This window comes from Brachyhypopomus gauderio, unplaced genomic scaffold, assembly GCF_052324685.1.
Source record: "Brachyhypopomus gauderio isolate BG-103 unplaced genomic scaffold, BGAUD_0.2 sc135, whole genome shotgun sequence".
In the NCBI taxonomy this organism is placed as follows: domain Eukaryota; kingdom Metazoa; phylum Chordata; class Actinopteri; order Gymnotiformes; family Hypopomidae; genus Brachyhypopomus; species Brachyhypopomus gauderio.
In genome coordinates this window covers 203,497-217,126 of record NW_027506956.1, presented here as the reverse complement: position 1 = coordinate 217,126, position 13,630 = coordinate 203,497, and the positions used below count along the sequence as shown (strand labels likewise).

Sequence of the window (13,630 nt, the reverse complement as noted above, 5' to 3'; positions counted from 1 at the left end):
CAAAAATGAGAGGGGGAGTCAAATATGTAACAGCAAGGATACACATAGAAGTTAGGACAGACCTTTGGCAGTAAAAATAATAGCTAAAGAAGACAGCAGAGTTTTGCCAAGTAAACTGCCATTAAGACACCATCATTGCAGTAAGAGCTCATCAAGAACATACCAACCACCTAGAAAAAGGTGAACTGGATTATATAATCCCACATTGTGCATCAAACGGCGACAGAAACATTGGAAAATTAATTATGAGAACACACACAAAATCTTAGGCCTATCTAAAACATGAAATGCACAGACAACTCCATCCACAAAGAAGACAGCAAAAATAAGTGACATAAATATCAAAGCGCAACAAAATCCAATAAAGAATCATTACTTTCACCGCTTGACAAGTCTCCAAAGAGACTAGCAAAAATTGCCACAGCTGACTATATTTCAAGTCATCCAGGCGGGGTATTGGGTAAAGTTTTCAACCAGCAATGATCACGCCTCGGACAAACCTCATAGGCTACGATATTGCCTCTGCGAAAGAATAACAAATAAAAACGATGCAAAAGTACACACATTGTTTACAGAGGAACTCATGAATGGTATCTGTTGTGACATCACAAATAATGCACAAATGATGTTCCAATAACTAAAAGCAATTCTGAATGCATCAGTATTTGTTTTTTGAGATACTGCATTTCTAATCATGTTAATGCATTAACAGAAACAATATTGCATGGCGAATGAAAATCAAAAGGCATCATGGGATTTTTTTCACTGTAAAGGCGGAGTCAAGCAAGGGGCAAAAATGAGAGGGGGAGTCAAATATGTAACAGCAAGGATACACATAGAAGTTAGGACAGACCTTTGGCAGGAAAAATAATAGCTAAAGAAGACAGCAGAGTTTTGCCAAGTAAACTGCCATTAAGACACCATCATTGCAGTAAGAGCTCATCAAGAACATACCAACCACCTAGAAAAAGGTGAACTGGATTATATAATCCCAGATTGTGCATCAAACGGCGACAGAAACATTGGAAAATTAATTATGAGAACACACACAAAATCTTAGGCCTATCTAAAACATGAAATGCACAGACAACTCCATCCACAAAGAAGACAGCAAAAATAAGTGACATAAATATCAAAGCGCAACAAAATCCAATAAAGAATCCTTACTTTCACCGCTTGACAAGTCTCCAAAGAGACTAGCAAAAATTGCCACAGCTGACTATATTTCAAGTCATCCAGGCGGGGTATTGGGTAAAGTTTTCAACCAGCAATGATCACGCCTCGGATAAACCTCATAGGCTACGATATTGCCTCTGCGAAAGAATAACAAATAAAAACGATGCAAAAGTACACACATTGTTTACAGAGGAACTCATGAATGGTATCTGTTGTGACATCACAAATAGGCCTAATGCACAAATGATGTTCCAATAACTAAAAGCAATTCTGAATGCATCAGTATTTGTTTTTTGAGATACTGCATTTCTAATCATGTTAATGCATTAACAGAAACAATATTGTATGGCGAATAAAAATCAAAAGGCATCATGGGATTTTTTTCACTGTAAAGGCGAAGTCAAGCAAGGGGCAAAAATGAGAGGGGGAGTCAAATATGTAACAGCAAGGATACACATAGAAGTTAGGACAGACCTTTGGCAGGAAAAATAATAGCTAAAGAAGACAGCAGAGTTTTGCCAAGTAAACTGCCATTAAGACACCATCATTGCAGTAAGAGCTCATCAAGAACATACCAACCACCTAGAAAAAGGTGAACTGGATTATATAATCCCACATTGTGCATCAAACGGCGACAGAAACATTGGAAAATTAATTATGAGAACACACACAAAATCTTAGGCCTATCTAAAACATGAAATGCACAGACAACTCCATCCACAAAGAAGACAGCAAAAATAAGTGACATAAATATCAAAGCGCAACAAAATCCAATAAAGAATCCTTACTTTCACCGCTTGACAAGTCTCCAAAGAGACTAGCAAAAATTGCCACAGCTGACTATATTTCAAGTCATCCAGGCGGGGTATTGGGTAAAGTTTTCAACCAGCAATGATCACGCCTCGGATAAACCTCATAGGCTACGATATTGCCTCTGCGAAAGAATAACAAATAAAAACGATGCAAAAGTACACACATTGTTTACAGAGGAACTCATGAATGGTATCTGTTGTGACATCACAAATAATGCACAAATGATGTTCCAATAACTAAAAGCAATTCTGAATGCATCAGTATTTGTTTTCTGAGATACTGCATTTCTAATCATGTTAATGCATTAACAGAAACAATATTGCATGGCGAATGAAAATCAAAAGGCATCATGGGAATTTTTTCACTGTAAAGGCGGAGTCAAGCAAGGGGCAAAAATGAGAGGGGGAGTCAAATATGTAACAGCAAGGATACACATAGAAGTTAGGACAGACCTTTGGCAGTAAAAATAATAGCTAAAGAAGACAGCAGAGTTTTGCCAAGTAAACTGCCATTAAGACACCATCATTGCAGTAAGAGCTCATCAAGAACATACCAACCACCTAGAAAAAGGTGAACTGGATTATATAATCCCACATTGTGCATCAAACGGCGACAGAAACATTGGAAAATTAATTATGAGAACACACACAAAATCTTAGGCCTATCTAAAACATGAAATGCACAGACAACTCCATCCACAAAGAAGACAGCAAAAATAAGTGACATAAATATCAAAGCGCAACAAAATCCAATAAAGAATCCTTACTTTCACTGCTTGACAAGTCTCCAAAGAGACTAGCAAAAATTGCCACAGCTGACTATATTTCAAGTCATCCAGGCGGGGTATTGGGTAAAGTTTTCAACCAGCAATGATCACGCCTCGGACAAACCTCATAGGCTACGATATTGCCTCTGCGAAAGAATAACAAATAAAAACGATGCAAAAGTACACACATTGTTTACAGAGGAACTCATGAATGGTATCTGTTGTGACATCACAAATAATGCACAAATGATGTTCCAATAACTAAAAGCAATTCTGAATGCATCAGTATTTGTTTTCTGAGATACTGCATTTCTAATCATGTTAATGCATTAACAGAAACAATATTGCATGGCGAATGAAAATCAAAAGGCATCATGGGAATTTTTTCACTGTAAAGGCGGAGTCAAGCAAGGGGCAAAAATGAGAGGGGGAGTCAAATATGTAACAGCAAGGATACACATAGAAGTTAGGACAGACCTTTGGCAGTAAAAATAATAGCTAAAGAAGACAGCAGAGTTTTGCCAAGTAAACTGCCATTAAGACACCATCATTGCAGTAAGAGCTCATCAAGAACATACCAACCACCTAGAAAAAGGTGAACTGGATTATATAATCCCACATTGTGCATCAAACGGCGACAGAAACATTGGAAAATTAATTATGAGAACACACACAAAATCTTAGGCCTATCTAAAACATGAAATGCACAGACAACTCCATCCACAAAGAAGACAGCAAAAATAAGTGACATAAATATCAAAGCGCAACAAAATCCAATAAAGAATCCTTACTTTCACCGCTTGACAAGTCTCCAAAGAGACTAGCAAAAATTGCCACAGCTGACTATATTTCAAGTCATCCAGGCGGGGTATTGGGTAAAGTTTTCAACCAGCAATGATCACGCCTCGGACAAACCTCATAGGCTACGATATTGCCTCTGCGAAAGAATAACAAATAAAAACGATGCAAAAGTACACACATTGTTTACAGAGGAACTCATGAATGGTATCTGTTGTGACATCACAAATAGGCCTAATGCACAATTGATGTTCCAATAACTAAAAGCAATTCTGAATGCATCAGTATTTGTTTTTTGAGATACTGCATTTCTAATCATGTTAATGCATTAACAGAAACAATATTGCATGGCGAATGAAAATCAAAAGGCATCATGGGAATTTTTTCACTGTAAAGGCGGAGTCAAGCAAGGGGCAAAAATGAGAGGGGGAGTCAAATATGTAACAGCAAGGATACACATAGAAGTTAGGACAGACCTTTGGCAGTAAAAATAATAGCTAAAGAAGACAGCAGAGTTTTGCCAAGTAAACTGCCATTAAGACACCATCATTGCAGTAAGAGCTCATCAAGAACATACCAACCACCTAGAAAAAGGTGAAGTGGATTATATAATCCCACATTGTGCATCAAACGGCGACAGAAACATTGGAAAATTAATTATGAGAACACACACAAAATCTTAGGCCTATCTAAAACATGAAATGCACAGACAACTCCATCCACAAAGAAGACAGCAAAAATAAGTGACATAAATATCAAAGCGCAACAAAATCCAATAAAGAATCCTTACTTTCACCGCTTGACAAGTCTCCAAAGAGACTAGCAAAAATTGCCACAGCTGACTATATTTCAAGTCATCCAGGCGGGGTATTGGGTAAAGTTTTCAACCAGCAATGATCACGCCTCGGATAAACCTCATAGGCTACGATATTGCCTCTGCGAAAGAATAACAAATAAAAACGATGCAAAAGTACACACATTGTTTACAGAGGAACTCATGAATGGTATCTGTTGTGACATCACAAATAATGCACAAATGATGTTCCAATAACTAAAAGCAATTCTGAATGCATCAGTATTTGTTTTCTGAGATACTGCATTTCTAATCATGTTAATGCATTAACAGAAACAATATTGCATGGCGAATGAAAATCAAAAGGCATCATGGGAATTTTTTCACTGTAAAGGCGGAGTCAAGCAAGGGGCAAAAATGAGAGGGGGAGTCAAATATGTAACAGCAAGGATACACATAGAAGTTAGGACAGACCTTTGGCAGTAAAAATAATAGCTAAAGAAGACAGCAGAGTTTTGCCAAGTAAACTGCCATTAAGACACCATCATTGCAGTAAGAGCTCATCAAGAACATACCAACCACCTAGAAAAAGGTGAACTGGATTATATAATCCCACATTGTGCATCAAACGGCGACAGAAACATTGGAAAATTAATTATGAGAACACACACAAAATCTTAGGCCTATCTAAAACATGAAATGCACAGACAACTCCATCCACAAAGAAGACAGCAAAAATAAGTGACATAAATATCAAAGCGCAACAAAATCCAATAAAGAATCATTACTTTCACCGCTTGACAAGTCTCCAAAGAGACTAGCAAAAATTGCCACAGCTGACTATATTTCAAGTCATCCAGGCGGGGTATTGGGTAAAGTTTTCAACCAGCAATGATCACGCCTCGGACAAACCTCATAGGCTACGATATTGCCTCTGCGAAAGAATAACAAATAAAAACGATGCAAAAGTACACACATTGTTTACAGAGGAACTCATGAATGGTATCTGTTGTGACATCACAAATAATGCACAAATGATGTTCCAATAACTAAAAGCAATTCTGAATGCATCAGTATTTGTTTTTTGAGATACTGCATTTCTAATCATGTTAATGCATTAACAGAAACAATATTGCATGGCGAATGAAAATCAAAAGGCATCATGGGATTTTTTTCACTGTAAAGGCGGAGTCAAGCAAGGGGCAAAAATGAGAGGGGGAGTCAAATATGTAACAGCAAGGATACACATAGAAGTTAGGACAGACCTTTGGCAGGAAAAATAATAGCTAAAGAAGACAGCAGAGTTTTGCCAAGTAAACTGCCATTAAGACACCATCATTGCAGTAAGAGCTCATCAAGAACATACCAACCACCTAGAAAAAGGTGAACTGGATTATATAATCCCAGATTGTGCATCAAACGGCGACAGAAACATTGGAAAATTAATTATGAGAACACACACAAAATCTTAGGCCTATCTAAAACATGAAATGCACAGACAACTCCATCCACAAAGAAGACAGCAAAAATAAGTGACATAAATATCAAAGCGCAACAAAATCCAATAAAGAATCCTTACTTTCACCGCTTGACAAGTCTCCAAAGAGACTAGCAAAAATTGCCACAGCTGACTATATTTCAAGTCATCCAGGCGGGGTATTGGGTAAAGTTTTCAACCAGCAATGATCACGCCTCGGATAAACCTCATAGGCTACGATATTGCCTCTGCGAAAGAATAACAAATAAAAACGATGCAAAAGTACACACATTGTTTACAGAGGAACTCATGAATGGTATCTGTTGTGACATCACAAATAGGCCTAATGCACAAATGATGTTCCAATAACTAAAAGCAATTCTGAATGCATCAGTATTTGTTTTTTGAGATACTGCATTTCTAATCATGTTAATGCATTAACAGAAACAATATTGTATGGCGAATAAAAATCAAAAGGCATCATGGGATTTTTTTCACTGTAAAGGCGAAGTCAAGCAAGGGGCAAAAATGAGAGGGGGAGTCAAATATGTAACAGCAAGGATACACATAGAAGTTAGGACAGACCTTTGGCAGGAAAAATAATAGCTAAAGAAGACAGCAGAGTTTTGCCAAGTAAACTGCCATTAAGACACCATCATTGCAGTAAGAGCTCATCAAGAACATACCAACCACCTAGAAAAAGGTGAACTGGATTATATAATCCCAGATTGTGCATCAAACGGCGACAGAAACATTGGAAAATTAATTATGAGAACACACACAAAATCTTAGGCCTATCTAAAACATGAAATGCACAGACAACTCCATCCACAAAGAAGACAGCAAAAATAAGTGACATAAATATCAAAGCGCAACAAAATCCAATAAAGAATCCTTACTTTCACCGCTTGACAAGTCTCCAAAGAGACTAGCAAAAATTGCCACAGCTGACTATATTTCAAGTCATCCAGGCGGGGTATTGGGTAAAGTTTTCAACCAGCAATGATCACGCCTCGGATAAACCTCATAGGCTACGATATTGCCTCTGCGAAAGAATAACAAATAAAAACAATGCAAAAGTACACACATTGTTTACAGAGGAACTCATGAATGGTATCTGTTGTGACATCACAAATAATGCACAAATGATGTTCCAATAACTAAAAGCAATTCTGAATGCATCAGTATTTGTTTTCTGAGATACTGCATTTCTAATCATGTTAATGCATTAACAGAAACAATATTGCATGGCGAATGAAAATCAAAAGGCATCATGGGAATTTTTTCACTGTAAAGGCGGAGTCAAGCAAGGGGCAAAAATGAGAGGGGGAGTCAAATATGTAACAGCAAGGATACACATAGAAGTTAGGACAGACCTTTGGCAGTAAAAATAATAGCTAAAGAAGACAGCAGAGTTTTGCCAAGTAAACTGCCATTAAGACACCATCATTGCAGTAAGAGCTCATCAAGAACATACCAACCACCTAGAAAAAGGTGAACTGGATTATATAATCCCACATTGTGCATCAAACGGCGACAGAAACATTGGAAAATTAATTATGAGAACACACACAAAATCTTAGGCCTATCTAAAACATGAAATGCACAGACAACTCCATCCACAAAGAAGACAGCAAAAATAAGTGACATAAATATCAAAGCGCAACAAAATCCAATAAAGAATCATTACTTTCACCGCTTGACAAGTCTCCAAAGAGACTAGCAAAAATTGCCACAGCTGACTATATTTCAAGTCATCCAGGCGGGGTATTGGGTAAAGTTTTCAACCAGCAATGATCACGCCTCGGACAAACCTCATAGGCTACGATATTGCCTCTGCGAAAGAATAACAAATAAAAACGATGCAAAAGTACACACATTGTTTACAGAGGAACTCATGAATGGTATCTGTTGTGACATCACAAATAATGCACAAATGATGTTCCAATAACTAAAAGCAATTCTGAATGCATCAGTATTTGTTTTTTGAGATACTGCATTTCTAATCATGTTAATGCATTAACAGAAACAATATTGCATGGCGAATGAAAATCAAAAGGCATCATGGGATTTTTTTCACTGTAAAGGCGGAGTCAAGCAAGGGGCAAAAATGAGAGGGGGAGTCAAATATGTAACAGCAAGGATACACATAGAAGTTAGGACAGACCTTTGGCAGGAAAAATAATAGCTAAAGAAGACAGCAGAGTTTTGCCAAGTAAACTGCCATTAAGACACCATCATTGCAGTAAGAGCTCATCAAGAACATACCAACCACCTAGAAAAAGGTGAACTGGATTATATAATCCCAGATTGTGCATCAAACGGCGACAGAAACATTGGAAAATTAATTATGAGAACACACACAAAATCTTAGGCCTATCTAAAACATGAAATGCACAGACAACTCCATCCACAAAGAAGACAGCAAAAATAAGTGACATAAATATCAAAGCGCAACAAAATCCAATAAAGAATCCTTACTTTCACCGCTTGACAAGTCTCCAAAGAGACTAGCAAAAATTGCCACAGCTGACTATATTTCAAGTCATCCAGGCGGGGTATTGGGTAAAGTTTTCAACCAGCAATGATCACGCCTCGGATAAACCTCATAGGCTACGATATTGCCTCTACGAAAGAATAACAAATAAAAACGATGCAAAAGTACACACATTGTTTACAGAGGAACTCATGAATGGTATCTGTTGTGACATCACAAATAGGCCTAATGCACAAATGATGTTCCAATAACTAAAAGCAATTCTGAATGCATCAGTATTTGTTTTTTGAGATACTGCATTTCTAATCATGTTAATGCATTAACAGAAACAATATTGTATGGCGAATAAAAATCAAAAGGCATCATGGGATTTTTTTCACTGTAAAGGCGAAGTCAAGCAAGGGGCAAAAATGAGAGGGGGAGTCAAATATGTAACAGCAAGGATACACATAGAAGTTAGGACAGACCTTTGGCAGGAAAAATAATAGCTAAAGAAGACAGCAGAGTTTTGCCAAGTAAACTGCCATTAAGACACCATCATTGCAGTAAGAGCTCATCAAGAACATACCAACCACCTAGAAAAAGGTGAACTGGATTATATAATCCCACATTGTGCATCAAACGGCGACAGAAACATTGGAAAATTAATTATGAGAACACACACAAAATCTTAGGCCTATCTAAAACATGAAATGCACAGACAACTCCATCCACAAAGAAGACAGCAAAAATAAGTGACATAAATATCAAAGCGCAACAAAATCCAATAAAGAATCCTTACTTTCACCGCTTGACAAGTCTCCAAAGAGACTAGCAAAAATTGCCACAGCTGACTATATTTCAAGTCATCCAGGCGGGGTATTGGGTAAAGTTTTCAACCAGCAATGATCACGCCTCGGATAAACCTCATAGGCTACGATATTGCCTCTGCGAAAGAATAACAAATAAAAACGATGCAAAAGTACACACATTGTTTACAGAGGAACTCATGAATGGTATCTGTTGTGACATCACAAATAGGCCTAATGCACAAATGATGTTCCAATAACTAAAAGCAATTCTGAATGCATCAGTATTTGTTTTTTGAGATACTGCATTTCTAATCATGTTAATGCATTAACAGAAACAATATTGTATGGCGAATAAAAATCAAAAGGCATCATGGGATTTTTTTCACTGTAAAGGCGAAGTCAAGCAAGGGGCAAAAATGAGAGGGGGAGTCAAATATGTAACAGCAAGGATACACATAGAAGTTAGGACAGACCTTTGGCAGGAAAAATAATAGCTAAAGAAGACAGCAGAGTTTTGCCAAGTAAACTGCCATTAAGACACCATCATTGCAGTAAGAGCTCATCAAGAACATACCAACCACCTAGAAAAAGGTGAACTGGATTATATAATCCCAGATTGTGCATCAAACGGCGACAGAAACATTGGAAAATTAATTATGAGAACACACACAAAATCTTAGGCCTATCTAAAACATGAAATGCACAGACAACTCCATCCACAAAGAAGACAGCAAAAATAAGTGACATAAATATCAAAGCGCAACAAAATCCAATAAAGAATCCTTACTTTCACCGCTTGACAAGTCTCCAAAGAGACTAGCAAAAATTGCCACAGCTGACTATATTTCAAGTCATCCAGGCGGGGTATTGGGTAAAGTTTTCAACCAGCAATGATCACGCCTCGGATAAACCTCATAGGCTACGATATTGCCTCTGCGAAAGAATAACAAATAAAAACGATGCAAAAGTACACACATTGTTTACAGAGGAACTCATGAATGGTATCTGTTGTGACATCACAAATAATGCACAAATGATGTTCCAATAACTAAAAGCAATTCTGAATGCATCAGTATTTGTTTTCTGAGATACTGCATTTCTAATCATGTTAATGCATTAACAGAAACAATATTGCATGGCGAATGAAAATCAAAAGGCATCATGGGAATTTTTTCACTGTAAAGGCGGAGTCAAGCAAGGGGCAAAAATGAGAGGGGGAGTCAAATATGTAACAGCAAGGATACACATAGAAGTTAGGACAGACCTTTGGCAGTAAAAATAATAGCTAAAGAAGACAGCAGAGTTTTGCCAAGTAAACTGCCATTAAGACACCATCATTGCAGTAAGAGCTCATCAAGAACATACCAACCACCTAGAAAAAGGTGAACTGGATTATATAATCCCACATTGTGCATCAAACGGCGACAGAAACATTGGAAAATTAATTATGAGAACACACACAAAATCTTAGGCCTATCTAAAACATGAAATGCACAGACAACTCCATCCACAAAGAAGACAGCAAAAATAAGTGACATAAATATCAAAGCGCAACAAAATCCAATAAAGAATCATTACTTTCACCGCTTGACAAGTCTCCAAAGAGACTAGCAAAAATTGCCACAGCTGACTATATTTCAAGTCATCCAGGCGGGGTATTGGGTAAAGTTTTCAACCAGCAATGATCACGCCTCGGACAAACCTCATAGGCTACGATATTGCCTCTGCGAAAGAATAACAAATAAAAACGATGCAAAAGTACACACATTGTTTACAGAGGAACTCATGAATGGTATCTGTTGTGACATCACAAATAATGCACAAATGATGTTCCAATAACTAAAAGCAATTCTGAATGCATCAGTATTTGTTTTTTGAGATACTGCATTTCTAATCATGTTAATGCATTAACAGAAACAATATTGCATGGCGAATGAAAATCAAAAGGCATCATGGGATTTTTTTCACTGTAAAGGCGGAGTCAAGCAAGGGGCAAAAATGAGAGGGGGAGTCAAATATGTAACAGCAAGGATACACATAGAAGTTAGGACAGACCTTTGGCAGGAAAAATAATAGCTAAAGAAGACAGCAGAGTTTTGCCAAGTAAACTGCCATTAAGACACCATCATTGCAGTAAGAGCTCATCAAGAACATACCAACCACCTAGAAAAAGGTGAACTGGATTATATAATCCCAGATTGTGCATCAAACGGCGACAGAAACATTGGAAAATTAATTATGAGAACACACACAAAATCTTAGGCCTATCTAAAACATGAAATGCACAGACAACTCCATCCACAAAGAAGACAGCAAAAATAAGTGACATAAATATCAAAGCGCAACAAAATCCAATAAAGAATCCTTACTTTCACCGCTTGACAAGTCTCCAAAGAGACTAGCAAAAATTGCCACAGCTGACTATATTTCAAGTCATCCAGGCGGGGTATTGGGTAAAGTTTTCAACCAGCAATGATCACGCCTCGGATAAACCTCATAGGCTACGATATTGCCTCTACGAAAGAATAACAAATAAAAACGATGCAAAAGTACACACATTGTTTACAGAGGAACTCATGAATGGTATCTGTTGTGACATCACAAATAGGCCTAATGCACAAATGATGTTCCAATAACTAAAAGCAATTCTGAATGCATCAGTATTTGTTTTTTGAGATACTGCATTTCTAATCATGTTAATGCATTAACAGAAACAATATTGTATGGCGAATAAAAATCAAAAGGCATCATGGGATTTTTTTCACTGTAAAGGCGAAGTCAAGCAAGGGGCAAAAATGAGAGGGGGAGTCAAATATGTAACAGCAAGGATACACATAGAAGTTAGGACAGACCTTTGGCAGGAAAAATAATAGCTAAAGAAGACAGCAGAGTTTTGCCAAGTAAACTGCCATTAAGACACCATCATTGCAGTAAGAGCTCATCAAGAACATACCAACCACCTAGAAAAAGGTGAACTGGATTATATAATCCCACATTGTGCATCAAACGGCGACAGAAACATTGGAAAATTAATTATGAGAACACACACAAAATCTTAGGCCTATCTAAAACATGAAATGCACAGACAACTCCATCCACAAAGAAGACAGCAAAAATAAGTGACATAAATATCAAAGCGCAACAAAATCCAATAAAGAATCCTTACTTTCACCGCTTGACAAGTCTCCAAAGAGACTAGCAAAAATTGCCACAGCTGACTATATTTCAAGTCATCCAGGCGGGGTATTGGGTAAAGTTTTCAACCAGCAATGATCACGCCTCGGATAAACCTCATAGGCTACGATATTGCCTCTGCGAAAGAATAACAAATAAAAACGATGCAAAAGTACACACATTGTTTACAGAGGAACTCATGAATGGTATCTGTTGTGACATCACAAATAATGCACAAATGATGTTCCAATAACTAAAAGCAATTCTGAATGCATCAGTATTTGTTTTCTGAGATACTGCATTTCTAATCATGTTAATGCATTAACAGAAACAATATTGCATGGCGAATGAAAATCAAAAGGCATCATGGGAATTTTTTCACTGTAAAGGCGGAGTCAAGCAAGGGGCAAAAATGAGAGGGGGAGTCAAATATGTAACAGCAAGGATACACATAGAAGTTAGGACAGACCTTTGGCAGTAAAAATAATAGCTAAAGAAGACAGCAGAGTTTTGCCAAGTAAACTGCCATTAAGACACCATCATTGCAGTAAGAGCTCATCAAGAACATACCAACCACCTAGAAAAAGGTGAACTGGATTATATAATCCCACATTGTGCATCAAACGGCGACAGAAACATTGGAAAATTAATTATGAGAACACACACAAAATCTTAGGCCTATCTAAAACATGAAATGCACAGACAACTCCATCCACAAAGAAGACAGCAAAAATAAGTGACATAAATATCAAAGCGCAACAAAATCCAATAAAGAATCCTTACTTTCACTGCTTGACAAGTCTCCAAAGAGACTAGCAAAAATTGCCACAGCTGACTATATTTCAAGTCATCCAGGCGGGGTATTGGGTAAAGTTTTCAACCAGCAATGATCACGCCTCGGACAAACCTCATAGGCTACGATATTGCCTCTGCGAAAGAATAACAAATAAAAACGATGCAAAAGTACACACATTGTTTACAGAGGAACTCATGAATGGTATCTGTTGTGACATCACAAATAATGCACAAATGATGTTCCAATAACTAAAAGCAATTCTGAATGCATCAGTATTTGTTTTCTGAGATACTGCATTTCTAATCATGTTAATGCATTAACAGAAACAATATTGCATGGCGAATGAAAATCAAAAGGCATCATGGGAATTTTTTCACTGTAAAGGCGGAGTCAAGCAAGGGGCAAAAATGAGAGGGGGAGTCAAATATGTAACAGCAAGGATACACATAGAAGTTAGGACAGACCTTTGGCAGTAAAAATAATAGCTAAAGAAGACAGCAGAGTTTTGCCAAGTAAACTGCCATTAAGACACCATCATTGCAGTAAGAG

At 37.4% G+C, this 13,630-nt stretch overlaps 17 non-coding genes across 17 annotated transcripts; all 17 read right to left on the bottom strand.

Annotated features, from left to right (window-relative positions):
* Positions 1-393: 393 nt before the first annotated feature.
* On the bottom strand, positions 394-534 carry LOC143499574 (U4 spliceosomal RNA). The gene has a single exon (XR_013126187.1). It is a non-coding gene; the product is annotated as a U4 spliceosomal RNA (small nuclear RNA).
* A 650-nt stretch (positions 535-1,184) lies between these two features.
* On the bottom strand, positions 1,185-1,325 carry LOC143499500 (U4 spliceosomal RNA). The gene has a single exon (XR_013126114.1). It is a non-coding gene; the product is annotated as a U4 spliceosomal RNA (small nuclear RNA).
* Positions 1,326-1,981: 656 nt separating this feature from the next.
* Positions 1,982-2,122, bottom strand: LOC143499499 (U4 spliceosomal RNA). Its single transcript, XR_013126113.1, has one exon. It is a non-coding gene; the product is annotated as a U4 spliceosomal RNA (small nuclear RNA).
* A 650-nt stretch (positions 2,123-2,772) lies between these two features.
* Positions 2,773-2,913, bottom strand: LOC143499573 (U4 spliceosomal RNA). The gene has a single exon (XR_013126186.1). It is a non-coding gene; the product is annotated as a U4 spliceosomal RNA (small nuclear RNA).
* A 650-nt stretch (positions 2,914-3,563) lies between these two features.
* On the bottom strand, positions 3,564-3,704 carry LOC143499572 (U4 spliceosomal RNA). The gene has a single exon (XR_013126185.1). It is a non-coding gene; the product is annotated as a U4 spliceosomal RNA (small nuclear RNA).
* Positions 3,705-4,360: 656 nt separating this feature from the next.
* LOC143499498 (U4 spliceosomal RNA) lies at positions 4,361-4,501 on the bottom strand. Its single transcript, XR_013126112.1, has one exon. It is a non-coding gene; the product is annotated as a U4 spliceosomal RNA (small nuclear RNA).
* Positions 4,502-5,151: 650 nt separating this feature from the next.
* LOC143499570 (U4 spliceosomal RNA) lies at positions 5,152-5,292 on the bottom strand. The gene has a single exon (XR_013126183.1). It is a non-coding gene; the product is annotated as a U4 spliceosomal RNA (small nuclear RNA).
* Positions 5,293-5,942: 650 nt separating this feature from the next.
* Positions 5,943-6,083, bottom strand: LOC143499497 (U4 spliceosomal RNA). The gene has a single exon (XR_013126111.1). It is a non-coding gene; the product is annotated as a U4 spliceosomal RNA (small nuclear RNA).
* A 656-nt stretch (positions 6,084-6,739) lies between these two features.
* On the bottom strand, positions 6,740-6,880 carry LOC143499496 (U4 spliceosomal RNA). Its single transcript, XR_013126110.1, has one exon. It is a non-coding gene; the product is annotated as a U4 spliceosomal RNA (small nuclear RNA).
* A 650-nt stretch (positions 6,881-7,530) lies between these two features.
* Positions 7,531-7,671, bottom strand: LOC143499569 (U4 spliceosomal RNA). The gene has a single exon (XR_013126182.1). It is a non-coding gene; the product is annotated as a U4 spliceosomal RNA (small nuclear RNA).
* Positions 7,672-8,321: 650 nt separating this feature from the next.
* Positions 8,322-8,462, bottom strand: LOC143499609 (U4 spliceosomal RNA). The gene has a single exon (XR_013126221.1). It is a non-coding gene; the product is annotated as a U4 spliceosomal RNA (small nuclear RNA).
* A 656-nt stretch (positions 8,463-9,118) lies between these two features.
* LOC143499495 (U4 spliceosomal RNA) lies at positions 9,119-9,259 on the bottom strand. Its single transcript, XR_013126109.1, has one exon. It is a non-coding gene; the product is annotated as a U4 spliceosomal RNA (small nuclear RNA).
* Positions 9,260-9,915: 656 nt separating this feature from the next.
* LOC143499494 (U4 spliceosomal RNA) lies at positions 9,916-10,056 on the bottom strand. Its single transcript, XR_013126108.1, has one exon. It is a non-coding gene; the product is annotated as a U4 spliceosomal RNA (small nuclear RNA).
* A 650-nt stretch (positions 10,057-10,706) lies between these two features.
* On the bottom strand, positions 10,707-10,847 carry LOC143499568 (U4 spliceosomal RNA). The gene has a single exon (XR_013126181.1). It is a non-coding gene; the product is annotated as a U4 spliceosomal RNA (small nuclear RNA).
* Positions 10,848-11,497: 650 nt separating this feature from the next.
* LOC143499608 (U4 spliceosomal RNA) lies at positions 11,498-11,638 on the bottom strand. Its single transcript, XR_013126220.1, has one exon. It is a non-coding gene; the product is annotated as a U4 spliceosomal RNA (small nuclear RNA).
* A 656-nt stretch (positions 11,639-12,294) lies between these two features.
* On the bottom strand, positions 12,295-12,435 carry LOC143499493 (U4 spliceosomal RNA). The gene has a single exon (XR_013126107.1). It is a non-coding gene; the product is annotated as a U4 spliceosomal RNA (small nuclear RNA).
* A 650-nt stretch (positions 12,436-13,085) lies between these two features.
* LOC143499567 (U4 spliceosomal RNA) lies at positions 13,086-13,226 on the bottom strand. The gene has a single exon (XR_013126180.1). It is a non-coding gene; the product is annotated as a U4 spliceosomal RNA (small nuclear RNA).
* Between the last annotated feature and the right edge of the window lie 404 nt (positions 13,227-13,630).